Below are 13,911 nucleotides of genomic sequence, written 5' to 3'. Positions count from 1 at the left end.
GTATGGATTGTGGGAAAGGACCCCACATTTTTTTTAGTAATTCAGGTGCAGGGTTCACATCAAATCCATAGCAGAGTTTCTTCTCTCTTTTTCGCCATCTTTCTCAAATTAGGAAGATTTCTTCAAAAATCAAAAGGAAGTGAGAGAATATCTTTCCAATGTGAGGGAAATCCCTTCTTAGAGGGCTATCATGGGATCAGATATCCTCATAGGGAAATCTCTCTAAAGCTAGTGAAGCTCCCTAATGAGGACATAGAAATCAGTAAAAATATGATGGTAGTTCTAACCTCTTCCCCTATCTCTCCAAATGTAAACATTTTTCCTTTTGTTATACTACCCCCCACCATGCAATGAAGGACATGTGAATTTAAAAAGTTATCTGTAGATATTTATCTTATATCATTCTACCTCTCCATGTTTGCATTTTTATTTTTTTCTTCAAATTTTTTTCATAATCATGTATACATTTTTATATATCTGCATGTAATATCTGCATACTTTTTGTAGTTTGACAATGTCTAGACCACAAGTAATTAATCTGTAATAAATAAAAAGAAGAAAAAAAGCAAAACCCTACTCTACAGGTTCTCACCCATCATATCTATATGCATACCAGGGAGTAAATTCTGCAAGGTTCGCGTAATATGTCTACAGGTGAAATGAAATTCAGAATAACCTTTTGTAGTTTTATCAGATAATAAGTAATACATAAACTAAGCTGAGTTTATCTAACTATTTGAAAATGTAGAATACAGTAATGTTATTTAGAATACATGTACATTATGTAGACTTTTGCTTAGGTAGTGCAATAAAGATTTTTTAATCAGACCCTTTTTTTGAAGAAATCCTTTGGAGCCTCAGTGATGTCATTACTAGGTTTATATGCTGGTCTTTGCTCTGAGTTTAGTCAGAGGGACTGGCAGGCTCCTTTAAATTCCACAGCAACCTGCCTCAGATCTTCTGTTACAGGTCAGAACATTATTCGAAAGAACACATCCACAGAATCCCTTTAGACATGCATGCTCCTTTACGATAGCTGCTGGGTGCTACAGACCTCATCTGTACAATCTGCTGATTAGGTGATTGATTTTTAAATTCCCTAAAGCATATCTAATGTCAACATGTAAAATCAATTTTTACATAGTATTTCAATTATTTCTGGCCTACAAGTATCATTCTGAATGATTTTAACATTGGTAAACTTACTTTATGAATGATCTCCACACATTTCCTTGAATTTTGTGACACATATTCATGATGTCCTGTTATAGACACTGCTGTCACATTTCACAGAGTATGCCTTCTGAACTACAGAGGTGCTGAGAGAAGAAGTTTCAAAAGTCAGAGTCAGTACAGGAAACACTGCAGCAGGGAACCATTTGACATGTAGGTCCTAGAAATGGAAAGTAAACAGCAGAGCAGAAGCTGCAAAGCATGCTGGCAATTCAGTAAGTCATGGAAAGATGACCAGCAGACAGGCAGAAGTCACAACATGAAATTAAATTTTTCAAGTAAGCTTTTATTGGATTCTCAGCAATAACTATTGTTTGTTTTTATATTACAATGCTGATGTTCCTTTAACTTTCTGTGTGAATTAAGTGATTTGCTTGATTTGTAATCAAGCAACTAATCAGCAAAGTACACAGCTAAATTCTGCACCGTCAAATTGGCATGCACATGTTAAAGGAGCCTGGGGAGTGTTCTTTCATATATATGCATATTTGGGAATAAACTAATTGATAGCAGAAAATGCTAACAGCTGTGAGATGCAGGCAGCCGCAGTATGGAACACCGGAGAGAAATTGCTACAAGTGTGGAGAAAAATATAAGGCTGTAGTTTAGCTTTAAGGGCTAATGCAGATGGGCAATTCGTCCCATCTTCCATACAGAGCCACTGGCAGTTGTTTGTGCATCCACCGCAGAGCTGCGTGCAGGCAGCTGATAGAAGGTAATGTATAATTATGACATGGGATTGTGGCTGCATGCACATAATCACATGTCAAAATTGACATGTGGGCAGGAGTAGGTGCATAGATCTGAATGAACAACATCTGCATTTGGATCCATGCACCGCTTCTACCCGCATGTCAAAATTTGACATTTGATTGTGTCTGCGCAGCTGCTGTGTGTGCATCCACTTCTATGGTCTGCCTGCATGCAGCTCTGAGATGGATGTACACACATCTGCAGATGGCTCTGCACAGAAGATGCGACTAATCGTCCATCTGATTGAGCCCTAAAAGATATGTAAATCTAAGCATGAAATTGTAATATATTGCAATTCCCCAGTCCTTGGATATAATGTCTGCATTTGTTTTCATTTTTCAGGCTAGGAACATTTTTTAGCAAGATCAAAAAATACCCATTGATCTTTTCATAAATGCAATATCTTTGTCAATTCCTGTGAGCTGAAAAGATAGCAAAAACAATTTTATCTGTCTTGTGTAAACTTCTATTCCTGTCAAGCACCTATCAAGCACCATTGGGGATAAACAAAGACGGACATATTTGAACTCCATCCTTTATGAAAACCATGGCTCCCTCTATAGATACAGTGGAGGAGTAAATGTAGCCACAAAGGGACAGGAAACATGTTATTTACAGGATTAATAGTTAAAAATAAAGTGAAGAGCCTGAAAAAACTAATGCAGCCACCACAACTTAGTACTGGAAATCTACAATGTATTACAGTCTTCAGCACAAACAAGATACTTTCCAGCCCCTGACTAGGGGAACATAGACCCGTAGCAGGACAGGTCCTCCAAGTCCTAATACAAATTATCATCAAAATAGATGACTGATCCAGTCAATACAGCCCAGTCTTCAGCACAAACTGAATGTAATGCAGGACAATTTCATTACATTCATTATATTTCATTAAAATGGTGGCAACCCCTACTAGAAATAATGATCTGCTGGACCTAACAATGACAAACAACACAGAGCTTATTGAAGATGTGGATGTAGGGATAACTTTAGAAACAGTGATCACAGAGTAATTATTACAAGACTACAAAGAATGTAAAAAGAAATGCAAGAGGTGGTGGAAACTGTAAGGGACCGCCTGACAGCACCTCTATCAGTCCCCCGGTAGAGCCTTCCCAGCATGCGGAGTCTAAGCACCGGAGCACTTGTTCACCAGGGCCCCTGATGGTGGGGATGGACTTGGAGCGCTCCGGTACCAGGTCGCAACTACCAGGTATCTCCAACAGGGGTAGAGGAGTCTGACAGGGGCTCCAGAGAGCTAGGAGTCTGATGTAAGGGAGCCTAGTGATCCCTGCGGGGTGGATGGATGGATGAGCTAAATCAGAGTCATGCAGGCCGGGACGATAACTAGAGGATCGGTAAGGTACAAAACGGTAGGCAAAGGATAGTCGGGTCACATGCAGGGTCAATACCAGGAGGTCAGATCTAAACGGGAACATCCGGGAGCAGAGTCAGGCAAGCCAAGGGGTCAGGACGGGAGAAGGCAACAAGGTCAAACCAATCCAGATCAGAAGTACTCACACACAGGTAACAGGATACAAAGACCATTCGGCAACAAGTGTCTGTGCAGGGCTAGCTTAAATAGGCCGCCCTGCACCTGACAGGCGTAGCCTGGATCCTAGTGCCTGTCTAGTACTGTCCAGACGACAGGTACGCCTGGGTCCTAGTGCCCTGCCACCTATACGTCTCGGCAGACACCTACGCATGTGTAGACCCATGCGTCGCGATGGTTCCTGACATTGCCCCCCCCCCTATGGGTACCCTCCGGGTGCCCAATTGATCTCTCCACTGCGGGTGACCACGCACGAATTCCCGCATAAGTCTAGGAGCATGAACATTTTGAACAGGTTCCCAAGAATTTTCCTCAGGACCATAACCTTTCCACTTTATCAGGACTTGGGTCTGGCCCCCCCTTCTACGACAGTTCAGGATTGCTTCCACCTCAAACTCTTCCTGATCCCCTACTGTAATAGCCTCTGGGGGTCTGGCTTCTCGATCTGGAAATGGATCTGTGGCTACTGGTTTCAACAAGGAGACGTGAAACACAGGATGGATCTTAAATGTTTCAGGAAGGATCAGCTCATAAGCAACCTCATTAATCATGCGTTTCACCGGGAAGGGACCTAAGAATTTTGGTCCTAATTTCTTGGATGGACACTGTAGTTTCAGGTTAGTTGTTGCCAACCAGACCTTGTCTCCGGGCTGCAAAATTAAGTCTCCCCTTCGTTTCTTATTGAATGCCTCCTTGTTGTCCTCCTGGGCTTTAGTCATAGCTTCTTGTAGCCGTTTGTTGTTGTCCGAGAAGAACTCCAACATGCTTTGAGTGGCTGGCACCGTACTTTCTGCCAACAGGTCAGGCATGAACGTGGGATGGAACCCGTAATTTGAAAAAAACGGAGACTGCCCTGTAGCCGAGTGATTCGCGTTATTGAATGCGAATTCCGCCATGGGTAAGAGTGTCAGCCAGTCGTCCTGTACAAAAGATGTATAACACCTTAGGTATTGTTCCAGCGTCTGATTGGTTCTCTCTGTCTGCCCGTTCGTCTGAGGATGGAAGGCGGAGGAAAGCGAAAGCTTAATGTCCAGAGCTTTGCACAGGGCTCTCCAGAATCTTGAGGTGAATTGCACCCCACGGTCGGATACCACATCTTCAGGAACCCCATGTAGTCTAACTACTTCTTTGATGAAGATCCTGGCCGTTTCTTCTGCTGAAGGGGTCCCCCTTAGCGGTATGAAGTGGGCCATTTTTGACAATCTGTCCACGATAACAAAAATTGCCGTATGACCCTGGGATGGGGGTAGCTCCACTATAAAATCCATGGCAATTTTTTGCCAGCATCGTGTAGGAATGGGTAGTGGGCGTAGCAGCCCCCAGGCCTTGTTTCTGGTCGGTTTATTCCTCTGGCAGATCTCGCAAGATTCCACGTATCTTTTGCAATCCTGGTTCATCTTAGGCCACCAAAAGGTGCGTTTGAGTAACTCCAGAGTCTTTGCCGTTCCGAAGTGCCCTGCCATGGGGTGATCATGGCAGTGCCCTAACACCTGTGTCTGCACCTCCTTTGGAACCACAATCAGTCCTTCTTTCCGTATTAACCCTTCCTGGCGGGAGAGTGGCATGTCTGGCATTGCGGAACAAGTTTCAGATGCGTCCTGCAACCTAGCCCTTAGTTCCGTTTGCAGAGCCAAAAAATTACCAGCAGACAGGATGGTATCCGGTTTGAGTTCCTCCTCAGGGTCCTCAAACATGCGAGACAGGGCGTCAGGCTTTGTATTCTTTGAACCGGGCCTATATGTAATGTGAAAGGTGAACCGCGAGAAAAACAGGGCCCACCTGGCTTGGCGTGGTCTTAGGCGTTTAGCTGTTTTCAAGTACTCAAGGTTCTTGTGGTCTGTGAAGATCAGGATTGGGTGAGCAGCTCCTTCCAGTAAATATCTCCATTCTGCCAATGCCGTCTTGATGGCCAATAGTTCCCGGTCCCCGATGTCATAATTGCGTTCTGCCGGGGTTAGTTTTCTGGAAAAGAACGCCACTGGGTGTAGAAGTTCCTTGGGACCCTTTCTTTGGGAGAGGATGGATCCAACCGCGTTTTCGGATGCGTCTACCTCTAGCACAAAAGGCAGAGCCGTATCCGGGTGGCCCAAAATGGGAGCGGTGGTGAACAGTCGCTTCAGAGTCTCAAATGCTTCTTGAGCTCCTGGTGTCCACTTGAAGCGATTTCCTGACTTGGTTAACTGCGTTATGGGGGAAACCAGACCTGAAAAATTCCTGATGAATTTACGGTAAAAATTGGCAAATCCAATGAACCTTTGGACGCCTTTCTTATCGGCTGGAATTGGCCAATCAAGAATTGCCGAGATCTTTTGGGGATCCATTGCGATCCCCGCAGTGGAGATAATCATTCCTAAAAACGCAATGCTTTGCTGCTCAAAGCTGCATTTTTCTGCCTTGGCATATAGGCCGTGCAGGCGCAGCCGTTCCAGAACCTTGATTACATGGTTTCTGTGGACATCTAGAGATGGAGAAAAGATCAGAATATCGTCTAGGTAGACGATAACGAAAATGTCCAAGAAATCACGCAACACGTCATTTATGAAGTGTTGGAACGTGGCTGGGGCATTGCAAAGTCCAAACGGCATGACCAGGTACTCGAAGTGCCCAAATCGAGTACGGAAAGCTGTTTTCCACTCATCCCCCTCCCGGATGCGGACCAGATTGTATGCCCCACGCAGATCCAGCTTCGTAAAGCAGACCGCTGTCCCCAGACTCTGGAATAACTCTGGGACCAGAGGTAGAGGGTAGCGGTTCTTGATGGTCACCCGATTTAATTCCCTATAGTCAATACAGGGTCTCAAGGTTTTATCTTTCTTCTCCACAAAGAAGATACCCGCCCCTGCCGGAGATGTGGAAGGGCGAATAAACTTTTTCTGGAGGTTCTCCTCAATATAGTCCTTCAGTACCCCTAATTCCTTTTCCGATAGCGGGAAGATACGGCCAAAAGGAATCTCAGAACCTGGCAATAAGTCAATGGGACAATCATATGGTCGATGTGGTGGTAGTGTATCAGCCCCTCGTCTACTGAACACGTCTAAATATTCATGATATACGGTTGGTACAATCTGTCTTAGGTTAGCGTCCTCTTCTGCACATAAGAGGATCTGGGGGGCCCGGGGCCCAGAAGCCTGGCAGTTTTTCTGACAATAGTCTGAAGAAAAACTAAGGGACCCGGTTTTCCAGTCGATCTGGGGGTTGTGGGCCTGCAGCCACGGAAGCCCCAGGATCACTGGAAAAAGGGGTGATGCAATGGCGTCAAAGTGTAGTAATTCCCGATGGGAGCCCATTACGGTGGTGAGTATGGGAGGGGTCTCTTGGTCCACTAAACCTGATTTTATTTGGGAACCATCAGCCAAGAACAAATTGAGCCCCCATTTCCTGGCCTGTAATGGTATCTCCTGCTGGCGGGCAAAGTCAAGGTCCAGGAAGCAACTGCAGGCCCCCGAATCAATGATTGCAGTGGTTACCACGGTTTTCTCTGGCAGCTGAAACAAAAGGGGTACCGCTAAGTAATTGGACTGACTTATATTACTCAAGGAAACAGGAACCGAAGATCGAGACTTACATGTCTTCACTGGACAGTTTTGCACTGCATGTCCAGCTCCCCCGCAATAGAAACACAGGTTCTTGGCCCGCCGTCTCTGGCGTTCTTCTGGAGTAAGGGTCTGCCGCGCCAAACCCAGCTGCATCGGTTCTGGCACATCAGTGGAGACAACTGGTGGAACAGTAGCAGGGACGGAATGACCTGTGCCTTTGGGGGGTATCCAGGTAACTCCTTGACCCTGGCCTTGACCTGTCCTCTCAGACCGGCGTTCCCTTAACCTGCGATCAATCTGAATCGCCAGGTCGATCAACTCCTTTAGAGACCCGGGGAGGCCAACCCGAGCTAACTCATCTTTTAGGCCCTCCGAGAGTCCGACCCTAAATTGGTGACGTAGGGCGGCATCATTCCAGTGTGTGTCCCCCATCCATCGCCTGAACTCGGAGGCGTATTCCTCCGCAGCTCGACGACCCTGTCGTAGGGCATAAAGGGTGGTTTCAGCCGAAACCGCCCGCTGGGGGTCATCGTACAGAACTGACATGGCCTTAAAAAATGCGTCTAAGGTCTGTAACTGAGGGTCCTGCGTTTCCCTTAGTCTAAGGGCCCAGTCCTGGGGCTCATCCTGTAGAAGAGAAATTACAAATCCCACCTTGACCGACTCTGTGGTAAACGCACGTGGTTGCAGTTCAAAAAACAAGTAACATGCGTTTTTGAACGTTCTAAAACGTGCTCGATCTCCCTGAAAACGTTCAGGCATGGGAACGCGGGGTTTGGCTGGTGGAGCTGCAGCCGCAGCCCCACTGGGAGATTCAGAAACCGCCCTAGTGTCAATAGCTGAGGCCTGACTCTGAGGGGACACTCCAGATAACGTTAGGGTGTCAAATTGATTTTCTAACCGACTACACTTGTCCTGCAGGTTAGTTACTGCCTGGGTCAGTCCGGACAAATGTTGGCACATCTCATCCCATGGAGAAGGCGACCCTCCAGACTCAGACATGGCCGAATGGTACTGTAAGGGACCGCCTGACAGCACCTCTATCAGTCCCCCGGTAGAGCCTTCCCAGCATGCGGAGTCTAAGCACCGGAGCACTTGTTCACCAGGGCCCCTGATGGTGGGGATGGACTTGGAGCGCTCCGGTACCAGGTCGCAACTACCAGGTATCTCCAACAGGGGTAGAGGAGTCTGACAGGGGCTCCAGAGAGCTAGGAGTCTGATGTAAGGGAGCCTAGTGATCCCTGCGGGGTGGATGGATGGATGAGCTAAATCAGAGTCATGCAGGCCAGGACGATAACTAGAGGATCGGTAAGGTACAAAACGGTAGGCAAAGGATAGTCGGGTCACACGCAGGGTCAATACCAGGAGGTCAGATCTAAACGGGAACATCCGGGAGCAGAGTCAGGCAAGCCAAGGGGTCAGGACGGGAGAAGGCAACAAGGTCAAACCAATCCAGATCAGAAGTACTCACACACAGGTAACAGGATACAAAGACCATTCGGCAACAAGTGTCTGTGCAGGGCTAGCTTAAATAGGCCGCCCTGCACCTGACAGGCGTAGCCTGGGTCCTAGTGCCTGTCTAGTACTGTCCAGACGACAGGTACGCCTGGGTCCTAGTGCCCTGCCACCTATACGTCTCGGCAGACACCTACGCATGTGTAGACCCATGCGTCGCGATGGTTCCTGACAGAAACATTCTTCAGAGATTTTGCCCCATATTGTCATAATAGAACATGGACTGGGCAAAGCATTAGGCGAGTTAAAGCCTGATTATAATTTTTTGCAGCAAGTGGAAAGTGAGGAAAATTGCCAGCAGATTTGTTTGGATAAAGTGGAGTATACCTGGAAATTAAGCCACCTTTAGTTATCAGCTGAAAGTCTCTAACAACATGAAAAGTAGATCCGCCAAAGGGGAGGCTCTAAAACACCCCAACTGAGCCTAAATACTAGTGCAATAATTAAATATGTGCAGCCCCAAGAGAAGAGCCCAGAGGACCATTCCCCAGAGAAACAACATGAAGTAAAAGGAAGGCAAAATGGGGATCAGACTAGATTGTCATTTAGGACATTGGAAGGTAAGCAGACCAAAGAACTCAGAAATATGGAAAGAGAAATAGTAGGAGGAAATAAAGAAGAGCTAGGTGCAATGGCGCAAATGCCTATGAAGGTAACAATTGCAGAGTTGTTTGCAAAATTAGAACACTCAAAAAAAAAATGAAATGGCAGTTATACATAGTATTTTGGGACATGTTCTAGCACAGGTTGAAGAGGTGGAGGGAAAAATGGAGAATCATGCCCAAATAATTATGAAGCTTGAAAACCAGGTTGAACAAATGCAAAGAGAACAAAAGAAGGTTTCATATAAATTTGAAGACCAAGAGAATAGAGAAAGAAGGAATAATCTGAGGATTCGAGGCTCTCCGGAAACATCCCAAGGAGAAGATCTAAGGGACAAAATGAGAAAAGTTTTCAATCCAATAGTAGGCAGTCCAGTGTCAGAACAACTGAAAATAGAAAGAGTGTATAGAGTAAGAAGACCCCAATGAGTGATATCAGATTCTCCAAGAGATGTGATAGTGTGTTTCCATTATTATGAAGCAAAAGAAAATATCTGAAAGAAGCTACGCGGGATGTCAAAAATAAAATATGAAGAAGCAAATCTGAAAATTTTCACAGACATTGCAGGAGAAACTTTAGCCAGAAGGAGATCTCTGAGACTACTGTGAAACCAGATGATGGAGATGAAAGTCCGACATGCTTGGGGTTTTCCAGAGTGCTTAATCAGATGGAAAGATGGAAAATCAGCAAAATTAGGATTTCCAGAAGATTTAGAAGACTTTTGTAGTAGACTGGATTTGCAGAAAGTGGACATTCCTGGATGGTCTGGTGGAGTTAGGGAGAGTGAAGTGTTGGGGAAAGAGAGGTGGCAGCCAGTGTTAAAAAGGAAAACTTAAAGAGAATGATGACAAAGTAACAAAGTCTGAGGCATGGATTTTCCTCTTTTATTCTTTTCTCACTCATCACCCCCTGAATTTCTCATGCCTCTCTTTGTTTGCTGCCTGCTCCTTTTAGTTGTCACCTCCCCATCTCCTCAGTGGCTATAGATTACATCTCCAATGGAAGGGTTGCTGTGCAAAGTAATGGGGGAGAGGGGAGGGGGAAGCGAGGGACCGGATGGGTGGCTGGAGAGGGGGGGGGGGGCTGAGAGAGATGGGAAGAGAAAGGAAAGATGGCGGCGGGAGGTTTAGGAAGCTAAGCATGCTACCAAATTCACAATCCAATGAGGAGAACAAGGGGTTGGATTTGATGTGCATGTTTAGAGTCTTACCCTGGGCAAGGAATCCAGAGTGGTAATGTATCATGACTGATTCCAGGGCTAGAATGGAGCCAAGGGTTAAGTAAAAATAGGAGGGAGGGGAGGGAAAGAGGAGGGGGGTGGGAATCTGAGGAGGAAGGAGGAGGGTGGTGGAGGTTGGGACGGGGGAGCAATGGGGGGGGGGGGCTTGGGATGGGAAAGGTCACCTGCAAGACAGTTTCCTGTTCCAAACTGTGTACACCTGCTTCCCTTTAAATGGTATGTAGATGAAGGAGAACGTTAGTAGTAGAAATGATTGTTAGTAATTTTATGACTTGCAATGTGAAAGGTCTGAACACCCCGACCAAAAGGCAAAAGATACTAAGGGAAATCCATCAATACTCCATTGATGTAGTGTTTTTACAAGAGACATACTTATCACAGGATACAAATGTTAAATTATATTCTAAACACTACCCAATGTGGTATTGTGCGGACTCACCAATTAAACATGCAAAAGGGGTTTCAATTGGGCTGTCAAAAAATGTAAGATTCACCATGGAAGATAGATTAGTTGACGCAGAAGGTCGCTTTTTATTTTTAAGAGGAAAATTACAAGGAATACAATGCACATTAGCAAATATATACTTCCCTAATAAGAACTCAACGACTTACTTAGAGAGTTTGTTAAGAAAACTTCTATTTTTTAAGAAGGGTTACTTCATTGTAGCAGGAGACTTTAATTTTTGTATGGATCCCTCAATGGATGTTTCATCATGTGCTTGGAGAGAGGGAGGTAGAAATTTGAAGTCGGTTAAGAAAATGCTGCATCAGGGTCAACTGATGGACTCATGGAGAATTAAACACCCAAGAGATAGAGATTATACCTTTTTCTGTCCGGCGCATGGAATGTATTCAAGATTGGATTACATAATGATAGAACAGACTTTTAGAGTCTCTGGTAAAGTCCAAAATTGAAGTAATGTCTCTATCAGATCATGTACCTGTTATAACAAGATTAAGGTTGTAAGGGGAACGGAGTGGAGGAAGTATGTGGAGATTAAATGAGGAACTCATACATGATGTTGAGATGGAAAAAAGAATAAAGAGGGAACTAGAGACATATTTTACACTTAACGAGACAGAAGAGATCTCCGTAGCTTATATTAGGGGAATCCTGATATCAATGGGGGCTGAAACAAAGAAAGAACGGGGACAGAAAAATAATCTAATAATTAAGGAACTCTATGACATAGAACAACTACATAAGGAGAAAATAGAAATAGAGATACAACAGAAGATAACCCAAAAAAGAGAAGAGTTAAAAGATCTGATGGAACAGGATATGAGGAGAGTTTTTAATATGGTTGAAAAAGAGAGATGAGATATCAGTGGAGGAATAGACCAGCATAATATCTAACAAGAAGATTGAGGGAAAAGAGATCACGAAATTATATAGAGATACTCAAAGATAAGAATGGAGAGATGGTACATTTAACCACTGATATTGCTAAAACGGTTCAACAATATTATAGTAATCAATATGAAATCAAATCTAAAAACCCAAAAGAGTTAGTAGAAGAAAGAAAGAGAAAAATACAGGCATACTTAAAAGAGGCTGGACTACCTAGATTAGAGGAGGACAAATCAGCAGTTTTGGATAAGCCTATTACGGAGGAGGAAATCTATACAGCTCTTAAAAGTACAGCAGCAGAAAGGAGCCCAGGACAAGATGGATATACGTTGAGATATTACTGGAAATATAAGGAACTACTTGTGCCCAAGATGTGTATATACATGAACGCTCTGGGTGAGGGAATGGTAATGAGAGAGGAGCCATTGTAGGCATATATTACAATTTTACCAAAAGAAAGGAAAGGCCCATATAGCTATTAAATATAGATACAAAATTATATGCAAAGGTCCTAGCAAATAGAATGAAGGAGTTGATGCTAGAATTTAGATCAAGTGAGTTTTATTCCGGGGAGAGAAGGAAGGGATAATGGACTGAAATCATTATTGCTTTTGCAAAAAGTAAGAAAGAAAATCATCCGGCGATTGTTTTATCAATCGATGCCGAAAAAGCTTTTGATAGGGTAGTGTCAGGGATCCCGGGTCCTCGGCGGTGCGCGCATGCGCAGACGGCCGATCCGTCCCGGCCGGCGATCGCGGCGGCGGCCGCGCATGCGCAGTGCGATTGCGGCCGCACCAATGGGAGAACAGGGCGCTCTATTTAAAGCTGCCCTGTGCATCTCCAGGTTGCCGCAAGGTCTTGTTCCTGTCCTGTAAGTACGCTTCCTAGTTGCCAAACTCTGCCTGTTCTGACTTATGCTGACCCTCTCCTGCTCTGACCCCGGCTCGTCCCTGACCATCCTCCTGCCTGACCCTCTGTACCGTGCCGCCCGCTACCTGCTGATCCTGGCTTGTGACCCCGACCATTCTCCGCTTACTCCCCCTGTACCACGCTGCTCGCACGATACCGACCCGGCTAGTCTGACCTCGCTCACTCCTAGCTGTCACCCATCCATCCCGCTCGGATCGGGATCTGTCATCCGTCCATCCCGCTCAGATCGGAATCTGCCATCCCATCCATCCGCTCGGATCGGACCTGTCGTCCCCTTCGCAGCAGGCTCATCCCGGGCACATACCCTCAGCGGGACCCCTCTACCACCGCCGGGGGTGCCCAGGGGCGCGACCTGGTTCCAGTCTTGCACCAAGTCCATCCCCACCATCAGGGGCCCTGGTGAAAAGGCAGACTGGGACTTAGACTCCGCGTCCTGGGAAACACCGTGCTGTGGACCACTAGAGATCCCGTTGGGCGGAGCCTGACAGTACCTTGCGGCCATGACTGAGCCTGGAAGGGGAACGTCCCCTCTGGATGACATCTGCCGACAGATGGAGACCCTTACACTAGGAATTAGGGGTCTACAGGAGGGTTATACAAGATTGGACAGTCGCATGCAGACCATAGCTACATCTACCGGGGGGTCTGGGGAACCCACTAGGGCAGCGGTTCTCAACCTGGGGGTCGCGACCCCTTTGGGGGTCGAACGACGCTTCCACAGGGGTCGCCTAAGACCATCGGAAAACACATATTTCCGATGGTCTTAGGAACCGAGACACCGCTCCTCGCCGCCGCCACCGCCGTCTCCAGGTGTGGGCGGGATGACATGCCACCCCTGTCATCTGGACACACCTCGAGATCAATCCTCGCCTGTGATTGGCCGCCGGCACTGTAGCTCAGGAGAGGCACACAGGCGGCCAATCACCGGCAAAGAGGTGGAGCTTGGAGAGGAGGAGCCGAGCGGCACCGCGAAGATCGAGCGAGTGAAGAGGAGGAGAGCGGCCGGAGAAGGAAGACATCTGACAGGTAAGTGTTGGTACCATGGGAGAGGGAGGGAGCGAGCGAGCCCAGGCTGGAGCAGGGGTCTGCAAGGTAAGTATCATTGGTGTCAGTGGGAATAGTGCCCCATCATTGGTGTCACTAATACCAATGATGGGGCACTATTCCTCCCACTGACACCAACGATGGTACACTATTC

This window comes from Staurois parvus, unplaced genomic scaffold (assembly GCF_062004578.1).
Source record: "Staurois parvus isolate SC_StPar_1 unplaced genomic scaffold, SC_StPar_1.0 ptg000436l, whole genome shotgun sequence".
In the NCBI taxonomy this organism is placed as follows: Eukaryota; Metazoa; Chordata; class Amphibia; order Anura; family Ranidae; genus Staurois; species Staurois parvus.
Note: the sequence above shows the minus strand (reverse complement) of the source record.